This window comes from Grammomys surdaster, unplaced genomic scaffold (assembly GCF_004785775.1).
Source record: "Grammomys surdaster isolate TR1022 unplaced genomic scaffold, NIH_TR_1.0 143, whole genome shotgun sequence".
Classification (NCBI taxonomy): domain Eukaryota; kingdom Metazoa; phylum Chordata; class Mammalia; order Rodentia; family Muridae; genus Grammomys; species Grammomys surdaster.
Genome location: NW_021604601.1, coordinates 3,559,641 through 3,581,290, shown reverse-complemented (window position 1 = coordinate 3,581,290; position 21,650 = coordinate 3,559,641). Strand labels below are relative to the sequence as shown.

The following is a 21,650-nucleotide window of genomic DNA, read 5'->3' as shown; positions in this document are numbered from 1 at the left end:
TAGTGCCTGGCAGATCCAGCTCTCTTTGGATTCAGGGATGAGTTTGCCCTACCAGAGTCACTCGAGGGTGGAAATGTGGTTTCCCAGGCAGGGTAGGAGTTGGTAATAAGCAGAAAAGAATTAGAAAAGCACCATCTGTCATTTCACTATTTGGTGGTCCAAATAGTGGTAGTGAAGAAATTCACCGATGCAAAATAAGATATGTGCACATGTGTCTATACAATTTTTCACACGCTTCTTTTTTTCTTTTCACAGAAGAATCAGGTAAGAGGAATCAGAACGTTCTAAGTCCTGATTACACAGAGTCACAGTCACAGGCTAAGGCGACTCGAAGCATCATGCTCTAATCCATCTCCCCAAAAGAGGAACACGTAAGGATTGCCCACTATAATGTATAACTTGCTTTTTGTTGAGGAGTAGAGGTGCCTGTGTATTTGAGATGAGGCCCCAGCTGGCCTTAAACTTGTGTTCTGCCTGCCTCAGCCTCCAGAGTGCTGGGGTTACAGGCATGAACCACTGTACTGGCTTCACAATGAGATCATGAGTGGGTAGGTAGGCTTGCTTGTGATGTGTAGGTACCGTCATGGTTTAGGATTGATGGAGTCCTCATGTGCATATACGCCCCTTCCTGCATAATTGCATCAGGACTGAATTTTTGAAGACCCCTCTCAAGAGTTGCAGTCTGACAGGTTGGCAGAGCAAACTGCTTTAAGGTTTGTGTTTTCTTCTGCACTAGAAAGCAGCCGCCACCCACCCCAGATTTAATGAGCATAATTTGTCTGTTTCAAAGCTTAGACATGTGGAAGAGTAGAAAGCTTTAGGGGATGGAGAGATGTCTCAGCAGTTAAGAGAAAGTACTGCTCTTGCAGAGGACCCGGTTCAGTTCCCAGCGCCAATATTGGGTGGCTCACAACTGCCTGGAACGTCAGCTCCAGGGCTTCTGATACCTTTTTCTGGACTCTGAGGATACCTGCACTTACACATATGACATGCTGGAGCTCTACCTAAGGTTTCCTGTATGGAGTAAGGAAGATACTTTATTAACTGACTGACATCCCTGTACTTTCCTTCCACACTGTTTTCTGAAGGTGCTCTAGCAATTCTGTCCTTCTCTAGAGCAGGAAGTTGGTGTTGGTGATAGCCTGCTTCATTGTGGAGAAGCTTCTACCACGAGAGTGACGTTTTCTCCCCTATTGATCTACAGCTACTCTCTCTAAAACACGTCTCTTTCCAGCAACAATGTGAGTTTTAAGATGTCTGTCTCTCTGTGCTACTTTTTACAGTAGATCAGGCGTTACAGGTTATAAGGTCCCTCCTGTGTTTTTTGTCTGAGTCTAAGGCTCATCACCTTGGTTTCAGATCAGTAACAAGGCAGGCTTCTGGAATGTGTATATGGTTTCAGTATAAACAGTCCCCAAAGTCATGTATCAACCTGACAAAGTCTAGACTCTAATGTTTGTTTCAGGAGGAAAAAAAAAGGAGCCAATCTTTTTTTTTTTTTTTAGAAAGAATAGCAAATCTGGAAAACCAAGAGAAAAACATGTATTTATGTAACTAGATTATATATTTAGGTAAATTCAAGTAAACCAAAGTAAAAGTGAGCTAATCTGCAAGTCACCATTGTCACTGTGCCTTCAAAAGGACCAGGTGAAAGGGCACGCACCCTTGTCTTGGCTTGACTGGGCAGATGGCAAGCACCTCAGTGCACTGCCTCCAGCATGTGTCTGTTCATTACCATTCCTGCTCTGAGACTCTTAAGTTCAAAGGGATGAACCTGAGTCTCCGGTCAGACAGAACCACCCCTCTCAGGAGCCTGGCTGGCCCGTGGGCACTCTGACCTAACACAGGTAACAATTTACTGCTGATTCATAGGACCCTGGGGATGTAGATCACTACCCTAGAGCTATTTCTCATTTCATGAGAAAACAAACTCCCATGTGAATTTTTCTCATATTCTTCAGGGTACATGGCATGATCCCTGTCTCTCCCATGGTTTTCTCAGACTTCTGAAATGTAGCTCAACCAGTAGACCTGTTTGCCAGAAAGCGAGGGACACAATTTGCTCATTGATATTTAGCTTATGCCAAAGGGTCAAGTCAAGTCAGCAAAAGACAGAAGGACCAAAGCCACATATTTGAAAGAAATATTAAAAACAAATCCAGTAAACGGCAGGAGGAAAATGATGGGGGTTATGAACAAAAATCAATGTTATAAGATTGTCTAGTCCCATGTTAAGTAAGTACAATTTTAAGGCAAATCATTTTCAGTGATATATTTATTCTCACAAATGCAAAACTATACATCAAATGGATATTTAAAAAAAACTATATGCTGGGCCCCTTGGCATATATGTTTTAATCTTAGCTACCTGGGAGGCTGAGGCAGGAGAATTGCAACTTTGAGGATTGCCTGGGCTACAGAATGAGTTTAAAGACGGGCTGGGAAGGTAAGATCCAGTCTCAAAACACCAAAATAAAGAGAGAGAGCTGGAGATATACCCCAGCAGTACAGCCAGTGCCTGCTTAGCCTATATGAAGCCTTGGGTTCAATTCTCCTGCCTACAGAAAACAAACAAAAACAGTAACAGATTAAAACTCTATTCAGTTCATTCATATTAGATGCTGCAACTGTTTGAGTCCTAGTTTCTTCTATAATCAGTCAGAAACGAAAATAGACAAATGGTCCAGACTGGTGCCTTGGGGCTGCAGACAAATGCCATTGTCTAGACTTGCTTCACCAGGAGCATCTCTCTCCCTATTGCTCTCCCTGTCTCTTTGCTAGTCTTTCTCCACTCCATCCTCCTCAGGGCCATGATGGCAATCTCTGCAGAAAAATGCTTCCAGCGCACCCTGGTGATCCCATCTGGCTCCAGGTTCTTTGAAATTGGGCCACATCACACCTTTTTTATTTTCTTTCTTCCTTCCTTCCCTCCCTTCTTCTTTTTTTCCTTCTTCCCCTTCCTCAATTTTTCCTCCCTCCTTCCTTCCTTCCCTCCTCCCTTCCTCCCTTCTCCCACCCACCTTTCCCAGCCCCCCCCCGCCCCCCCTCCGTCCTTCCTTCCTTCCTTCCTTTCTTCCTTCCTTCTTTCTTTCCTTCCTTCCTCTTTTTCTTTGTTGAGACAGAGTTTCTCTGTGTAGCTCTTGCTATCCCGAACTCACTGAGTAGATCAGGTTGGCCTCAAACTCATAGAGATTTACCTGTCTCTGCCTCCCCAGTTCTGGGATTAAAGGCACAGGCCACTGTGCCCTGTTTACAACACACTTTTGTAATTCTATCTTCTCCCATGCTACCAGACTACCTATTATGGTCTCTTAAAATCTAAGACTCATTCATGAAGCCATTGTACCAGGGGTGCCTCCCTACAGAAGTCAGCTGGACAGCAGAGTCTTGCAAAGGAAAGTTGCATTTCCCAAAGCAGGCTCACACCCAGAGATGCTTTCATATCCTACACTCTTCTAGCATGTGGTGTGGTGTTCTTCTCATGGAGGACTGCTGTGACTCTCAAGCAACCTGAGCCATACAGTGAGCCCTGTCTGAGAGTATGAGATCCAGCCTGAAAAAGAAAGAAAAGAGGAAAATAAGTATGCATGTGTGCATGTGTGCATGTATGCCAATGGAATTATTATTACAAAGATTAGATTCTTCTTTGAATTGAATTTGGCCAATTCGGTGATGAGGGAAGGGTATGTGGGGAGGGGCCTAGGCTCCTGTCTGTATTTAGGCTGCTTCTCCACTGTATCCCAAACTGTTCTTTATCCATTTTTGTAACACTAGCTACTACTAATCTAAGAGTGTTTGTGACAGAGTCTTATGTAGCCCAGGCTGGCCTAGAATGCACTATGTCTGACCTTGAACTCCTGATTCTTCTGCCTCCATCTCAGTTGCTGGGATGATAAGCGTGTCCCCCCATACCTGGTTTGGTTAAGCATGTTAATACCATGTTCAGACCTGTCTTTGGTATATCCAGATGATTGCTTTTCAAATTGACTGTATTTTTCAAAACTTAGTTCATTGGTTTGAACAATGACAGGTCTAACTCATTCTTCATGGTTATGTAATACTGTAATATGGATGCTTTATTTTTTTTGTTATCTAATTCAATAATTTTAATCAACAAAGGTAGATGCTCCATGGTTTTGTTATGCGCAGCGTAGCCAGAGATCAATGGTTCTTCCGTGGTCTTGTCTCAGTTCTTCTCTGGGAACGACTGGATAACACATGGACATGTCCCATGTGCTTTTTGCTAAGAGCCCTGATTTTGGTTGAGGTTTAGGGAGAAAGTTAAAAAAAAAAAAAGAATATTTGAAGATCCATTGATCTTCATTGTGTGTCTGGGAATCAGCTGATGTCTGCTTCTGGGTGTGAACGCTAGAGGAGGCCAAGCCTTGACTGCATCCATAGTAGGAACAGGAGTAAGCGTGAGCTGGACCTCAAACCTGTGTCCTCATATACACTTTCATTATATTGAAATACTGTGGTGCTTAACCTTGGGAGGGCTGTCTCAATGTGTTTAGAGCAAAATAAGGAAGTCTATGCTGCAGACCTGGCTCAGAAAGAGCCGTAGGCACACAGGCTTGCCCGTTGGTTACCCTTCATCCCCAAAGGGAGTTAATTATCTGTTGCTCAATAGGATATGAAACATAGCAGAGATGGCTGCTCATTTTAGACTGTTCTGCACCAGGCTGGTTGCTTTTCCAAACTGAAAGCCTGTGATTAGTTTGGTTCTGGTATTCTTCCTCTTGTACAACCAAGCAATAGCTAAGATTATAGGGTTGGGGTTCCCCCAGAGCTCACCTCACCCACCTGATATCTGTTCACGGGAAAGTTTCTGGGTCTGGCTTCTTGTATCTCAGAGGAGGGTACCTTTATCACAGTCATAGGCCCTTTGTGAGAGACACCCTGCTGATAATACATGTAACAGAAACCCTGGCACGAGTCAGCTACCCACTAACTGGCAGTTGTAGTTGAATCTAGAATCTCAGCACTACTGGAAACAGGACGGGCATTCCTCATTTTATAAAGGAGGCATACTCATAATAAATGTGGCTTACTCAAGGTGGCTTCATTAGCTTGAGTTAGACCGCCGTAAACAGAACCAAGGTTATTTAAACCCCGGCAGCAACACTGCTAAGCATGGAGAGACGGATTTGTTTCTGATGAGTCAAAAAGCCTGGAGGTGTTGATAATTAATATACTGAAATTTTTGATGCTGGAAGAAGTAGCAACCTGGGGCGGCCCCCCCGCGTCCCTGGCGCCCGGGAACAGAGGCAAACGGTTCTCTGTGACTGCATGGTCAACCTGGTATACATCATGAATTCTGGGCTACCCAGGGGTATAGAGTGAGATCTAGTGTGGTAGTGTTCTTCTCACAGAGGCCTTCTTCCTCAGATCTGTCATTGGAATTTAGGTGTTCTTAGTTGTTGTTTTTTTTTTTAATGATTTTTTTTTTCTTTTTGAGACAGGGTTTCTCTGTGTAGCTCTGGTTGTCCTGGAACTCACTGTGTAGACCAGGCTGGCCTCAAACTCAGAGAGATCCACTTACTTCTGCTTCCCAAGTGCTGGCATTAAAGGCATATATATACCACCACCTGACTTTTTTTTTTTTTAAGTGTTTTCTAAAGCCCAGTCTTTCATCTGACTTTTTGTTTGTTTGTTTGTCTTTTGTTGTTTTTTTTGTTTTTTTTTGGAGACAGAGTTTCTCTGTGTATCCCTGGCAGTCCTGGAACTCACTCTGTAGAACAGGCTGGCCTCGAACTCAGAAATCCACCTGCCTCTGCCTCCCAAGTGCTGGGATTAAAGTTGTGCGACGCCACTGCCCAGCTCAGTCTTTCATTTGAAATAATGCAATTTTGTTCTGATAATATTGCAATAATAGTTGCGGGCTGGAGAGATGGCTCAGTGGTTGAGAGGAGGTACTGTTCTTGTAGAGGACCTGAGTTTGGTTCCTAGCACCCATATTAGGAGGCTCAAACCATCTGTATTTCCAGCTCCAGGAGATGTAATACCCTCTTCTGGCCTTTGTGGGCACTCAAGTACACATACCCAATCCTGTGCCTCTTTAAATAGAAAATAAGCAGTAGATTTCCTATGAACTCTTGACCCCTGTAATCCTTATGCCAGCCCTACAAAGTGTTCATATCACTGGACAATGTGGAAGCCAAGTCCTTCCCAGGATAAACATCTGCTTGTGTTGCACAGACAGGAAGCAGGGAACTGGGTTAGAGTCCAAGTCTAGCCTTGCCACTTGATTTGTCCCTGTTCTCCCCAAGGAGGCCATTCCTAGCCAAACTATTGCTAACTTGGTCATGTCTGCTAAGTGAGAAAGGGATTTAACATTGGAATAGGACTTGGGGTGGAGCTCAGTGGGTGCACAAAGGCCCTGTCTTGTTTCTTTTTATTCTGATGTTTGTTTGTTTGTTTGTTTGTTTCCCCTGATGTTGGCAGTTTGTTGTTTGGTTTTGGTTTTATTTTTTCTTTACAGAGTTTCTCTGGGTAGCCTTGGCTGTCCTGAAACTTGCTCTGTAGACCAGGCTGGCTTTGAATTCAAAGAGATCCACCTCCTTTGCTTCCCCAGTTCTAGGATTAAGGGTGTGTGCCCACCCCCCCCCCCCTTATTCTGATGTTTTGAGTCTAGCCTTAAACTCATTATGTGGTTAGTGATCACCTTGAAGTTCTGATCATCTGGCCTTTGACTTTTGGAGTATTGGAATTATAGGTGTGCACTACCCTGGTTTTTTTGTTAGTTGATTTTTGGTCTTGTTTGCTTTTTTTTTGAGACAGGATCTTGCCATCGTAGGCTGATCTCAAATCCTCCTGCATCTTCTTCCTGAATGGTGTGATTACATACACGTACTATCAACTCTGCTGCCAATCATGTTCTCAGGCAATGTATTTTCTTTCTTTTTTTTATACATATATATATATTTTGTTTTTGTTAAAGACTTATTTATTTTATACATATGAATGCACTGTAGCTGTCTTCAGACACACCAGAAGAGGGCATCAGACCCCATTACAGATGGTTATGAGCCACCATGTGGTTGCTGGGAATTGAACTCATGACCTCTGGAAGAGCAGTCAGTGCTCTTAACCACTGAGCCACCTCTCCAGCCCCCGGCAATGTATTTTCAATCTTTTCTTCCCCTGTTACTTGAGGCAAGGTTTCCCCTATGAGGCTGGCCTTGAACTCCTGATCTTCCTACTTCTACTTCTTAAATGCTGAGATATGTACAGCCACTGTACTTGGCTATTTTTTTTATCGTGAAAATTAATTAACTTATGGTGGGGGGCATGTTTATGGCACAGCACACATGTAGAGGTCACAGGACAGCTTGCAAAATTTGATTGTTTTCTCTGACTGTGAATGAACTCAGATCGTCAGTGGTTGGGCAGGTTCTCTAAAGGAATAGAGCCCACAGTTACGCGGTCCACAAGACAGGTGTCCCAGTCTGGTACGGGAAGCCCCAGAAAGTTCCAGGAGAGCCAGTGGTCCCTATTCTCATGATGAAAGCTTAGAAATTCTGATTCTGTTATCTGGGAAGGAAGCAGCAGCAGCAGCCGCTGCCATAGGGCAAATCAACACGGTGGTAGGAGGGAGGGCCAAACCGGCAACAGGAGAGATTAGTTTATCTCAGATGCTGCCAGAAGGCACCGCCCACAACTAGGGGTGGGCCAGTCAGGGCAATTGGGACAATTCTTCAGGTGAGGCTTCCTACTCAAGAGTTTCTAATATGCAAGTTGATATAGTTAGTACCTTGCTGAGCCAGGTCACCAACCTTGTATTTTTAGTTTTATAACACACACACACACACACACAGACACACACAGACACACACAGACACACACAGAGACACAGACTAATTGACTGTGAAACTCTATTAAAATTTCAGTTTAATTAAGCTGAATCAAATTGATTATAACCAGTGATTAGTCCTTAATTTTTTTTTTTTTTTAGTATAGAGTTTATTTAGTGCGTGGAGAGGGGAGTTGAGGGAGGAGAAAGAGAGAGAGGGAGAGAGGGAGAGAGGGAGGGAGGGAGGGAGAGAGGGAGAGAGGGAGAGAGGGGGAGAGGGAGAGAAGGAGAGAGGGAGAGAGGGAGAGGAGTAGAGGCCAGCCATGAGGACATGGAGAGAGAGGGGGAGGAGGGAAAGGGAACAAGAGAAGAAGAAAGCAAGAGTGATTAGTCCTTGGAAGCTTTTTTAAAACCGTTTTTTTCTGTTTTAGTGCCTGGCATGGAGCCTGTACTTCGCAGAGACGCAGAGACAGTCTGGCAGTTAGAGCCTGGTTCCTTGGTGTACACTGACCCAGCACCCAGGCTTCATGACCCAGCATCCTCCTGCCTCAGCCTCCTGAGTTTAATAGTTAGGCCAACTTCACATCATCTGTGTAGGGGTGGCTTTTTTTTTTTTTTCTCTCTGTTTCCAACTCCTATTGGAAGCTGCCAGGTCGGTCTAGGTCCAAGCACCTTAACAGAATTTCATCTCTCGGAACACAGGTTTATCCCGACCTGGATCCAGGTTGGTGTGAGTGCTCAGTAGGATTGAGCTTGACTCTAGGGTCAAAGAGACCAAACTGAGTTCCAAAAGTGTCGCTTGTGAGGTTTTAGGCCCCTTGTAAGGTAAGATTAATCTCCTTACCTGTCCAAGACTCAATTTCTTGAACTACAAAATAGGAAAAATATGAACCTTGTATTTACTTCCTTAAATAATAAGTGCAAACCGTCCGGAATGGTTGGCAGGTTATCTTTCAGTAATGTTATCTACCAGTAATGTTAACTATTATTAGAAGGCATTAAGGAAATAGCTGCCCACGTGCATAGCTTGCTTCCTGTTTCCTGTTAGTGTTTGCAGGCCCTGGGCTGTCCATGTAGACCTCCTGGTATGCAGTCTCCGGGCATCTTGGAATCGGGTACCTGTGCTAGTGACAGACAGCTGCCCAAGGCTCTGCTCTCACTACACAGCCTTTCGGATTTCATTTGCCCTTCCGGATGGATCAGTTACCACTGACTAATCCTGAACTTCTCGTTTTTCAGGTCGTTTACTGATTCTGCTGGGTTACAGCGCGGGTTCTCTCTGTTGATCACATTTGTCTGTTGAGTGGGAACACGCTGTGGTGGGCAAAGGTCCTGGGTGAGGCTGAGAACTTGGAGGGCCACAGTGTTCTTTTACCCATAAAACTTGTGTCTTAAATGGCTACTCTGAACTCTAACTCACTCACTCTCTCTCTCTCTCTCTCTCTCTCTCTCTCTCTCTCTCTCTCTCTCTCTCTCTCTCAGGGTCTTGCTATATAGCCTATGTTGGCTTTTTTGTTTTCTTTTCTTAACCTCTCATGTGCTAGGATTTACTGCTTTGGGCTGCCATGCCTAACCCTAGTTTTAATTTTCTTTTAAATAGGGAGAATCCCAAACTGTAGCCAGTTGCATCTTTCTGCTTCCAAATCACTATTCACTCACTATAGGAAAGAGTCGTTTGTGAGGACTTAAAAAATGTATAGTTTTTTTTATCCACCATACATATTTATGGTACAGTATGACCCTCCATTTTGATGCAGAATGACCAGATCGACATGTTAGGCAAATCTAGCCCTAGACAGTGGCTTTCTGTCATTGCTATTGTTGGTCAGGTAGCTTAGTTGTACAGTGCTTGCTTAGAACACATGAGGCTCTGGGTTCAATCCCCAATCCTCTCCTCTCCTCCCCTCCCCTCCCTTCCCCAACTCTCCCTACATATACCCAGTCTACCCCGTCCGCCCCAACCCAGCTGTAGTAGTGGAGATATTACATTACAGGAATAGCCATAGCTAACATTTGTCTATATGACTTATATTTATGAACTTAAAAGAATTTTAACAATGTAGAACAAATTAGCTTTAAAAATTATTTTTAAAATCTTTTTAAGTAGGCTAAGTGATCATGGTGTATGCCTTTAATCCCAGCACTCCAGAGGCAGAGGCAGACAGATCTCTTATAGCTCAAGGCCTGCCTGGTCTACATAATGAATTCCAAGACAGCCAGGGCTACACAAGAAAATATGTCTTGAAAAACAAACAACAAACCACATGCACGCACATACGCACGAGAGCACACATACAAACAACCACTCTTCATTCTTTGGGTTTGGAGTATTCACAGTGCTCTGTACTGGTGATCTTGAAATACCAAGTCACTACGCTGCATGGCAGAGCCAGAGCAAGGGTTGCCACTCCTCTGGGGGACCTTTGTGTAGCTCTGCAGTGCAGCCAGTCCAGGCTGGGAAGCTGAGATATCTCTTACAGCATGCACTTGCTTTTTGTCAAGAGGCCCTATCTGTCACTTCTGCCTCTCAGAGTTTAGAACTGTCAGAAACCAGAACCCCTTGAGCACAGCTTTCTCCCTGCACAAGCCTGGCCCCTTGGCTTGCACTCCCAGTCCCTGCTCCACCAGCGGTGCCCTCTCTGGGGTCTCACCCCCTGCCACTTTCTGCTTTATCCCAGCCCTGCACTCCCCAGTGACCTTCCTTGGCTCCCAGCCTCCCTAATTATTTAGCACTTAAGTGGGTTTCTCTGTCCATCTGTAGTTTGCTGTGGATGACTCCCTTCCTGTCAACTTCTGTTTATGCATATTTACAGTTACTTTAATTATTTGTTCTAATGATGAGCTAGGTAGCATGAATAATTTAAAAATAATTTCTTTTCTTCGGCTGGCATAATCTCTGGCTGGAATAATCTCTGCACTCACTTTTTGAGGTTGGAGGGTAGTTGGGATATTCTGGGAACTCAGGTCTTCAAAGGAGGCCCTAAATGCATCTGAAACTCAGCAGGAGGGGATGCTATGCTGAATGCACTCCCCCACCCCAAACTCCTTTGGCTCCAAACTCCGTGCTGAAATTGGAAAGCATTTCTCTACTTGGCTCATCCTGAACCCAGGAGAGCCTGTATGTTCTCTCACCGAGTCTGTCTCTGCTCTTTGTCTGGTACACATTGTCTCTATCAAGGCGGGGGCTCATCAGGAGACTGACTTAGAGGAGAATTATCAGGACCCAGGCAATTACCGAGGAAGAAAAATTCCTTAATTGTAAGACTTTGCCAAACACACATTCATTAAATGGCTCTGCTCTTAAGCATGCACGCAAACAGCCTCAGTCTGGTGGTTTTGAGAAATCGTCTCTCTGCCATCTTTATAGCAAACACGCAAGTGACGACGTGATGCACGCTTGAAAATATTAACTGGCTTTGAACTCTTGGGGTCCTTTTGCATAAACATGGATGCCCACACAGGGCTGCATAAACACATGACATTCATGCTGATGTGCCGGGCAGAGGTCTGCAGCCCTGACCGCGAGATGAGAAATATTTAAGTTGAGCTGATTTGTTACATAAACACTGTAACCTCAGGCAAGGGCAGGATGCTCCTGCCGCTCTCCTCTGAGCTGGATTGTCCCAAAACACAGAGATGGGGTACGGGTCCATTTTTGGAACAAATCTGCCTTTAGTCTCATCTTTATCACGAGATGAATACTCAAGAGGCCCAGCTAGACTGTTTTGGGAAGCCTTACCAGAATCTGAGTTTTATAAAAAATAAACTCAAAACCTGGAGGGAATCCCCTGACAGGTAGGCCTTGCTTGCAGATATAGCCTGTGCTCTTTGAAGGAGCTCCTGCTACCCCTTCCCTTTTCATGGTTTCTAGAGACATCTCTGGGGAGCCTTTCCCTAGCCTTATTTCTTTTATCCTCCAAGCTGTGTTGATGTCTTGTCTGAGTGCCTCCTCAGCCCTTGGTGGCTTGTTAGACAAGGTTCAGAGGTCGGGGAATGGGAGCTACAGAACTCAGATGACCTCATCGCTCTATTGCTGTCAAATGAATCTTCCTAAGGGGTCACGTCACATAAGTAAACTGAGAGCTGGGTATGGGCAAGAGTGGGAGGCAGGGACAGGAGAATCTCGAGTTGCAGGCTAGCCTGGTCTACAGAGTGAGTCCCTATGTCAAACACATGTAAAAGAACTAGACTTGAGGGACTCGGGGCCTAGGGAAGAAAGCCCAGGGGAATCAGCTGAGTTCCTTGCTCTGAAGGGGAGGGAAGGGGCTGTAACAGGGACATGTAGCAGAGGGTGGCACTGGGCCAGACATTGCTGCCATCAGTGATCATTCAACCTTTCAAGGAGTATTTACTTAGACCTCCCGAGTGTTTAGGATTGTGCTGGCTCAGTGATGATGTGAAAGTGGAGGTCAGGTTAATTCTTAATCCTTAGCTTGGAGAATAATCATCTAGCCAACGTGTTAAAAATAAAGATCCTCAGGAGCATATGGACTTCAGAAAGGAGAGGAAAGCTTCATTATCTACCATCTATCTGTCTTCCAGACAGTCTCATATAGCCCAGGCTAGCCTTAAACCTGCCGAAGTTGACCTTGAACTCCTGATCCTCCCATCTCTACCTCTGGAGAGCTGGTTTTGTGTGGTGCTGAGGTAAAAAAGGGTCTCTGGTTCTTGGAACCATCTTTTCTAATGTAATGATTGTAATGTTCATGTAAATGTAAATCTCAGCCCAAATGTTTGGGGGGAAGGTTCTACTCTTAATATCCCAGAGAGACTATCTATGTTCACTTACCACATAGGGGGCAAACAGCTTGAACATACGGGGCCTGATTAATTACTGCTGCCTCATGGAGCAGACAACCGCAGCTAAACAGAGTGCTCATAACCCTGGACTCAGGAAGGCAATGCTAGGTTTGGAGGCTATGCACTGGACCTGTGGAACTGACTACCTAAGGCTTAAGTAGCACGGCGAAAGGAGAACAGGAGGACCCAGATGACAAAGCTGAGATCACAGGAGGGTGACCTAGCTACAGATCTGATTTAGTTTTCATCTTGAAGGTGCAACTGAGGTCTCCTTCTGGTTTGTGACATCTTTTCTTTCTTCCATTTCTGGAAGCAAATGTTAAGGAAGGCCAAGCCGTCACCATTACGAATGGCCCCCTCCGTGTCTGTGTTACATGTATGTCTTCTGTTTAGAACATAGACTGCCTGTGACAGCACCCCCACAAACAGCTGATAAGAAGTGGGGATCTCACCGTTCAGGAGCAGGTATAGTTTAGTTGACTCTGACCCTTCTGTGGTGCCCAGTGTTGGTTGCCCAGGCCTGCTTTTAGAAAACTGGTAAGTTACGGACATTTTGCTTAGCTCTTCAGTTTGACTTCAGAACTGTTTCTCTATACAGGAGATTGTATTAGATACCTCTTTTACCCTTGTGACTAAAATTTCTGACAAAAGAACCTAAGGAACAAAAGGATTTATTTTAGCTCACCAGTTGAAGGGAAAACAGTCCATGTAGCAGGGAAGTCATGACAGCAGGTGGCCGGCCATGGGGGGGTGGACACCTGTGACGGGGACTCCTTAAACGGGAGGTCACCACGAGCTGCTGTTTTCTGGGTACATTCTATAGAGAACTTATCATCACATGGGTGTAACTATTGAGAAGACAGGGTGAGTGTGAAGCTGGAGAGGTGGACTCCCCAAGAAGGGCAGAGACAAGGAAGGACACTTTAGAATCGCTAAGCAAAATTATACTTGGGCAAGGCACTGACTGAGTGGGCCTTTTGGTTTTGAAACAGTGTTTTGGAACAAGCAAAACTGTACATAAAGACACATTATGACTGAGAAGGATCACTGGCCTGGGTATCGTAAGGGCATACAGGAAGGATCCCGCAGGATGTGCCCTGGGATAGCTAGGATATTTATGGTGACAATTTTACTTATACTGCTTTAGAGGACAATCATTTAGTGTTTGTTTCTGAATCCTCGATTTTGTTTTAAGTTTTACATAATTTTATATTATTGCAAGGGGGTTATGGGGGACAGGGAAGGGTCAAAAAGTAGAGAACAGGTCATAGACTGTTCTCTGTTTTGCATTCATTTGGGCCAAAGGAAAAACATTTGCCAAGCACCTGACCTTTAAGAGGCCCTCTCTTACCCCTGTGGGCCCAGACATGTGAATGACCATTGAGATTCATTCATGGTGGGAGAAACTCACAAGCTCCCAGAAAGTCACTGTGGCTAGATAGTGCACCTTATTCTAAGAGACCAGCCAGCCTTCTACAGTCTCGGCTGCCTAGTCATTTTTCTCAACATGATTGTTTTCCCATCATTTATAAAGCTCCAAATGCACTTGCAATCTCCTCTACAAATGGCCCAGGCAACAACCCTGTCACTCGGACAGTGACACCTGGCGAGTGGTTTTACTCGCTGAACAGTGCTAGGGTGGTTTTCTAGAAACGTGTTTATTTTCATTTCAAAGACAAAAAACAAAAGGTATGGTTTGGCAGCACAGTGCTGGACCGTGTAAGCCAAGGCCTGGCGTCCCATCCCCAACACAGGTGAGGGAAAGGATAATTTAAAAAAAGATGAAAGAGGAAACTCCATAGACGGAAACATTAGCTTTTAGTTCACGCTCCTGCAATCCCCTAGTCCCCATAAAATAAACTTCCTAAAGTATAACAGCAGAGATGGCGGAAACGCTATCGGGACCAAGAGTAACTTCACTCCTTCCAGATGTGGTGCAGGTCCTGTTGAACACCGCTTGGTTGGAAACAGAATTCATCTTGCATGAGGAAGCGGTTCTTGGCCTGTCTCAGGATTTCTCCAGCATTGCATAACAAGCAGATTTCAAAATTCATTTTCTTGTCCAACTGCAGCAAAAAGGCAAGGAGACTTTTTTTTTTTGTTGTTTGAAGACTCTGAAAAACAGGAGGAAGAAAAAAAGTCTCAGAGCCAAGTCCCCTCTTCCTCTGGTGTTAAGTTCTTACTTGTGTTGTGGTTTTAAAGAAAATCTAAGAGTGGAGAAAGGGCTGTATTCACAAGCCAAGACTAGGATCCCTGTGTGAGCTGTTTTCTGTGTGAGCAATGGGAATCAGGGCAGAGACACACGGGTCCCTGGAGCTCCCTGGCCAGCCAGCCAGCCTTTCCTACTTAGTGTGTCCTAGTCCAATAAGAGACTGTCAAAAACTGATATATCACCTGAAGAATGAAACCCAAAATTAGCCTTCTACTCTCCATCCATATATGTGTATAAGCGCACAAATACACAGTGTGACTCACTCCACAACCACAAGTCAGTGCTGTCCCACAAGGCGGCCCCTCCACTTTCCAAGACATTCCACAATTTCTATGACTTGCAGATTTTGGATCTGTATATCATGTAGGATCCGGGGACTGTTATAGGTTTTAGCGTAACTATCTGGTTGCCTTAGGTTTCTGCTCCTGTTTGATACAGAGAGCGTAGAGAGCAAGTTCTAAGAATGCACTTGGGATAAAACCATAGCGCCCTCTGGTTTTGAGTGAATAGACCCAGGGATTGGGATGATCTGTTGCCTTCTCGCAAACAATGTTCTGACTTTTGGCAGAACTTGAATTCTCTAACTTTTAAAAATGTATTCATTTATTTATTTTTTTGATAGAGTTTCATTTAATCCAGGCTCTCCTTGAAGTTCCTACATAGTCTAGGCTGTCATCCCAATCCCCCTGCCTCCACCTCTGAAGCTGTGGGATTAGAGACATTCTCCACATGCCCAGCTCTCTGCGATCCTTTAAAAAGAGAAAGTGGCCAGACTATATCTGAAAAACAATAACCAAGCAAAACAACCAAGTCCCAGAAGAAAACAGGCTCCCACTCCAGGAAAAATGTAAATGCCAGTATGTAGCCTTTCATCTGAGTTTACACATGGCGGGATTGATTTGCGGGCCATCAGAGTTCACTCTGGTGAAACTGGGAAGATTTGCCTCCCACAGATAACTGCACAGTCCGGAGACGGGGAGATGCCCGGGCAGTTTAAAGACAGAAGACAGTGATGAAGAGGAGGACAGAACTTCAAATACCCCCCAACATCAGAGTCCAAGTCAGGCAAGTAAACAGAAAACAGAAACCCAGCCAGTATAACAACCATGAACAAAAAGAAAACATATTACATTAAGAGGGCTGTCTGGTGCAGGCCCTGGCTCTTCACCCAGGGATACAGCAGCCTCAGTGTAGTGACCAGTGAATCCTGAGGAGGAAGGCATTGCTGGGTGGAGAGGGAGGGCTGGTTCTGTGAGCTGGGCATAATCTTAGCGCTTTGAGAATTTTGAGCTTGCTGAGGTGCAGAATGGAAGATTGGTTGGCTAAGCCAATGCCCTGCGCCCTATGGTTTTGTGTATAGAAGAGTCTGTGTTTCCATGTTTCTTCTGTGAAACATGGGAACAATGTGTAGCCCAGGCCTGAACTCACAACCTTCCTGCCTTAGCCTCTCCAAGATGTGGATTACAGGTATTCCCCACACCATCTGAAATGGTCCCACGTGTATGGAAAGCGTATGGGTTGACAAAACCATGCAAAGTCTAATTATAGATGGAAATGGGGGAACAGCTAAGGTGAAAATGTAAAAATGAGTTAGTATTTGCTGGATGTGGTGGTGCATGCCTTTAATCCCAGCACTCAGGAGGATCTCTGTGAGTTTGAGGCCAGCCTGGCCTACAAATCAAGTTCTAGGACAGCCAGGGCTGTTACACAGAGAAACCCTGCCTTGAAAAAACGAAACAAAACCACCAACAAAAAATGATTATAAGAATAATTCTATAAGGAGAAACACCCTTGGAAGTTTTCCCACTGGGTGCATACTTTAGAAGATGAATATATGAAACACTTTGCACCCATGATATGGGAGACAGAACCTGGATCCTTGCTTATGCCGGACAAGTGGTCTACTATTTAGCTACATCCCCAGTCCAAAATATTTATGAAATATCCATTTCAGTAAGTGTATTGTGCCCAAGCTTCCTCTTAAGGGGGATTAAGAAGGTTACAGTTGGTACCTAACTTAGAAATTAGAAGGCTTAGTCACAATGGTTATCAGATGCCAGAAAGGATTAAGTAGCAAAGGCTGCTATTTCCTTGGATTCCTGCCTGGAAGAGGGAAAAGAGTAAGTGTGGGCTTAACGTAGTGGTGGGGCAAAAAGATAAATGTCAAAACCCAAATCATAGGGCTGAGGCGTTATCATGGGTTCCCCTTTGATATGGGTGTTGGGGTCGATCAGGTCCGTCTACAGAAAGGCATGCATGTGGCCACCTGACTAACTTCCAGTCAGTAAGTATCTTGGAAATTCTCCTCCCTCAAGGCACATTAGGGAAGAAGTGAGCTGAGATGGGGTTTCCTTCTATGGGTGCAACTCTAGAAAAGAGACGTCTGGCAAAACACAGTCATCTACAGTGGTACCACAGAGGGAGGGCAGTCCTGGTTCTTCAGGAAGTTGCTGGATTTCTTGTATGGATCGTTTGGAGACTCAGTAATATGATCAAGGCGGAAAACGACAACCCAGGAGAGGGGAGCACAGCACCCCTCTCCATGAAACACAAACATCTTGTAGCAAGAGACTGAAGCACGGGGATGGATTTCATGAAGCCAGCCTTATTTGAAAGATTTCTTTCTATTTAGCAACATCCAAAAGAATGAGTCACAGCTCACGCTAACAATAGCAAACTGAGCTACAGGGAAGTCTTGGGACAAAGGGAGGCAGCTGAGCTCAAGTCCTGGGACTCCTTGGATCTCAGGTTCACACTCAGTCTCATGTCTCCTGGAGGGAAAGGAGGGAGGCAGGAAGGGCAAGAAAGAGGTGGAAGCAAAAGTAGTCATTAGCATCCCTTGTTCCCAAGAGGGGCACAGGTGCAGGTGCCCACCGTGAGTACGGTGACCATCGTGAGGACGGTGACCACCGTGAGGACGGTGACCGCGCTGTGCTACAGCTGAGGCTATAGAATGATCAGCACCACATTGCTGTGACATTAAAGTATGACACAGCAAAGCGTGTACATTTCTGATGTGGAGCACCGTCCCAAGGTGAAATGTCTTTATTTATGCATCTTCACCGGCCACAGCCCTCTCTGGATATTGATAGAGGTAGCTCTAGACAGCCACATCGGAGAATCACCGGAAACAGAAAAAAATGTGGTAAAGATCTTCCGGCATGACAGTCACTGTGCTCAGTCCTAGCACAGCAGGTGTTGTCTTAGTAACTCCTAGAGGCTTCAGGAAGATTGGTCCTCCCCACATAGTCACAGAGGGATGGTGACTAGGGCAGTCTGCATCCCCACTGCACAACACTCCTCTTTTAACCGATGGCATGTATTGTTTTGCCACACCAATCAACTATCGTGGAGAGATCCAGCCAAGGAGCGGAATGGTTATTTGTAAAAAGCTTTTATCCGAGCCCATGAGATCCCTTCTCGATTGTTCTAACAGGGTCAAATGATGGGTTTTGTTCTAACAGGGTCAAATGATGGGCAAGCCTAGAATGGAGTGTAGTTATTTAACATTTAGTGTCAACTAAATGAGAAGCAATGTCATTCAAGTAGAGGATGAGGTAAGAGGCTGTCCCACCTCACTGAAGTCCTTTTTACACTGAGTGTTAATAAACTTGAGAGTTGAGTTGAATACCCAAATACTTATCTTCGGTAATTTAAAAAAGCAACCCAAATGTATTCGCCAGCTGATACCGTCTTTTGGAATGGACCTACTACGTTCCTGTAGGGAATGGGATGTAAGGGCTGCGGCACACTGTGAGCTGGCTAATCTGGGTTGGATCTTGGCTTCTGTAGCTATTAGCTGTGCAGTGTGTTGACTTCTCTGAGTCTGTGGTATCATAGTCCTGAAACACAAGGCCTCACTGGCTGGATCTCTCCACGATAGTTGATTGGTGTGGCAAAACAATACATGCCATCGGTTAAAAGAGGAGTGTTGTGCAGTGGGGATGCAGACTGCCCTAGTCACCATCCCTCTGTGACTATGTGGGGAGGACCAATCTTCCTGAAGCCTCTAGGATTTACTAAGACAACACCTGCTGTGCTAGGACTGAGCACAGTGACTGTCATGCCGGAAGATCTTTACCACAGACCCTTGATCCATTTTAATTATGTAATTTAAGATTTATTTTGTGTGTGTGTGTGTGCGTCCCCCACCCCCCCGTGCCTGCCCATCTGTCCATCCATTCGTCTGTCTATCCGTCCCATCCTTAAGAGGGCAGCAGATTTTTGGAGTTAGATTGCAAGTGTTTTTGAGACCCTCTATTACGAGTGCTGAGAACCAAACTTAGGTCCTCTGCTGAGCTACGTTTTTAGCTTCTTATTTATTTTCGATAGGGTTTGTGTAGCCCAGGGTGACCTAGAACTCACGACATAGCCAAGATGATGACCATGAAATCCTGATCCTTTTGACTCCACCTCCAAAAGTGCTAGGACTAATAGCTTGAGTGGCTATTCTTGGATTGCTTCATCTTCAGCAAAAATCTGGAAGGATGCTTGCTTGCCAGGGAAGACACAGGTGACAAGTCACAGGACATTTATTTAGGTGTATGCATTGGTATAGCATTCTTGACACTAGCTCAGTCTTAACTGCAATAATTAAAGGATAACTCGGCTCATATGACCTACTTGGAGACCAAATGAGAACTGACCAAAAGTCTGGAGAAGATACTATTCATTAGAGATGAGAGATCCGCACACACTTGTTCTGGAGACAAATGGCAGATACGCTATATATAGGATTCTTGACACGCAAAGAAATTAGGGGAAGGTTCAACTTTTGGTCTAAAAGAAACAATACTGTTATTTTCCCAAGGCCTAGCTGGGAGACAAGAGCCACAACAAAAGACCAAAAATAGTACTGTTACCAAAGGTTAAGTTCATGGATCCCTTTGTTAAACTACTCATCTAGTTTCCTTCTTGGAGGAGGGGTTCTTTTTACAGGATGATGAAGATAAGCCATATGGCTGAGGTTGAGAATCACAAGAGGTCCCACTTCTCAGCAGCACACACACACACACACACACACACACACGCACACACCCCTACGTCTGTCTCATGGCATTTCCACCTCAGTTCAATATGAGGCCATTTAAGTAGCTTCTTACTTAAATTTTGCATTAGAGCCCAGATCATTAAATTAATTTAAAAAAATCTTATAGAAAAAAAAAAACCCAAAACCTAAAACCTAACAACCTCCCCAAACTCAAAACAGCAAGGAGACTTGGGATATGACTCAATTAGTAATGTCCTTGCTTTGTAAGCATGAGGATCTGAGTTCGATTCCCAGAACCTACAGACAAAAATTTCCAGATATATGTGTTTGTAATCCTGGGGCTGTAGAGGTAGAGACAGGAGGAACCCTGGGGCTCCCTGGCTCCCGGACTAGCTAGGTTTACAAGCTTCAGCTCAGTAGTAGGAGATCCTACCTAAAATAAACAGTAGCAAAACTCGAGATAACTCTTGAGGAGGATCTCAGGGTGTCTTCTCATTTCCACAAGCAGGAGCTCCCCTAAACCCCATAAAACTGTCAGCTGCAACCAAAGGAAAAGAAATTTTACATCCCACTCAGGGTCCCAACACAGGTGTTGAAGGGTATTTAGGTCAAAGAAACCTACCCCAAGGCCCAGAACAGGGTTTGATGCCAAGAAGGGGAGCTTCTGGGCTAAGGAATGGAGTTGAATGGCTGGGGGTGAGGGGGGCAGTGGGGGCGGATACTGAACTCTGGGAATATGGCGAGGACATATTGATCTAAGGGATGTAAAGGGAGCTTCAAGCCGTCACAACTTCTGGGAGTTACAGGCAGCAAGGTTAGAAGTGTAGCCATTTTCTTTTTATAGGCAGCCAGGACAGAAGCCAGCAGGTATTGCCTCAACACCTTGGGACAGACATGGCTGACACCCCTTGGCTTTCAGTGGCATAAAAAATGTAGAGTAAAAGTCTACCTTCTTGGGCTGGAGAGATGGCTCAACAGTTAAGAGCACTGACTGCTCTTCAGAGGTCCTAAGTTCAATTCCCATCAACCACATGGTGGTTCACAACCATCTGTAATGGGATCTGATGCTGTCTCTGGTGTGTCTGAAGACAGTGACAGTATACCCACATATAGGAAATAAATACAAACATACATAAATGAATCTTTTTTTTTTTTTAAGTCTACCTTCTTAACATGAGGGGGCCAGAGTCCAGAAAGTGTTCTAATATCCTGTGACTCAAGGAAGACTCATGTCCATCTGTGTGTGTCTTTCCAGAGGCAGAAGAGCCCTAACTACAGTCAGGAACTGAATTGTGTTTTTCCCAAAGGTATGTGGGAGCGCTGTCCTTGGACGCCTGTGACAGTGACTGACTGCATTTGGAAACAGGGTCTTTGGCAGAATAGTCAAGATGTTTTTAAAGCCCGTGGTGTTAGTGCATGTCTTTAATCTCAGCACTAGAGAGGCAGAGGCTGGCGGGCCTCTGAGTTTGAGACCAGCCTAGTCTACAAAGTGAGTTCTGGGTTTACACAGAGAAACCTTGTCTACCCCCTTCCTCTCAAGGTCTTAGCCTGAATCTGATGTGTCTCGGATGGGGTCATTAGAAGAGGACAAAGTGCTAGGTGTGGTGGTGAGTACTTATAAGCCTAGCACTTGGGAAGGTGAGGCAGGAGGATCATGAGTTCAAGGCCAGCCTGAGCTATCTAGTGAGTTCTTACCTCAAAATCCAAAATCTCTCTGAAAACAACCAGCAGTTACACCACATACACATATCAACTTAAAAACCAAAACCAAAACCAAAACCAAAACCAAAACCAAAACCAAACCAAACCAAACCAAACCAAACCAAACCAAACCAAACCAAACCAAACCAAACCAA

The 21,650-nt window shown here is 44.9% G+C and overlaps 1 protein-coding gene and 1 non-coding gene across 2 annotated transcripts in view; both read right to left on the bottom strand.

Moving 5' to 3' along the window:
* Positions 1-259: 259 nt before the first annotated feature.
* Positions 260-394, bottom strand: LOC114618631. Its single transcript, XR_003710981.1, has one exon. It is a non-coding gene; the product is annotated as a U8 small nucleolar RNA (small nucleolar RNA).
* Positions 395-14,231: 13,837 nt separating this feature from the next.
* The window catches only part of Mthfd1l (methylenetetrahydrofolate dehydrogenase (NADP+ dependent) 1 like), a 179,831-nt gene continuing 172,412 nt past the window's right edge, over positions 14,232-21,650 (bottom strand). The window contains exon 28 of the mRNA XM_028764348.1: positions 14,232-14,706. The gene's annotated coding sequence lies outside the window, so the exon portion shown is untranslated. The remainder of the gene's footprint in view (positions 14,707-21,650) is intronic.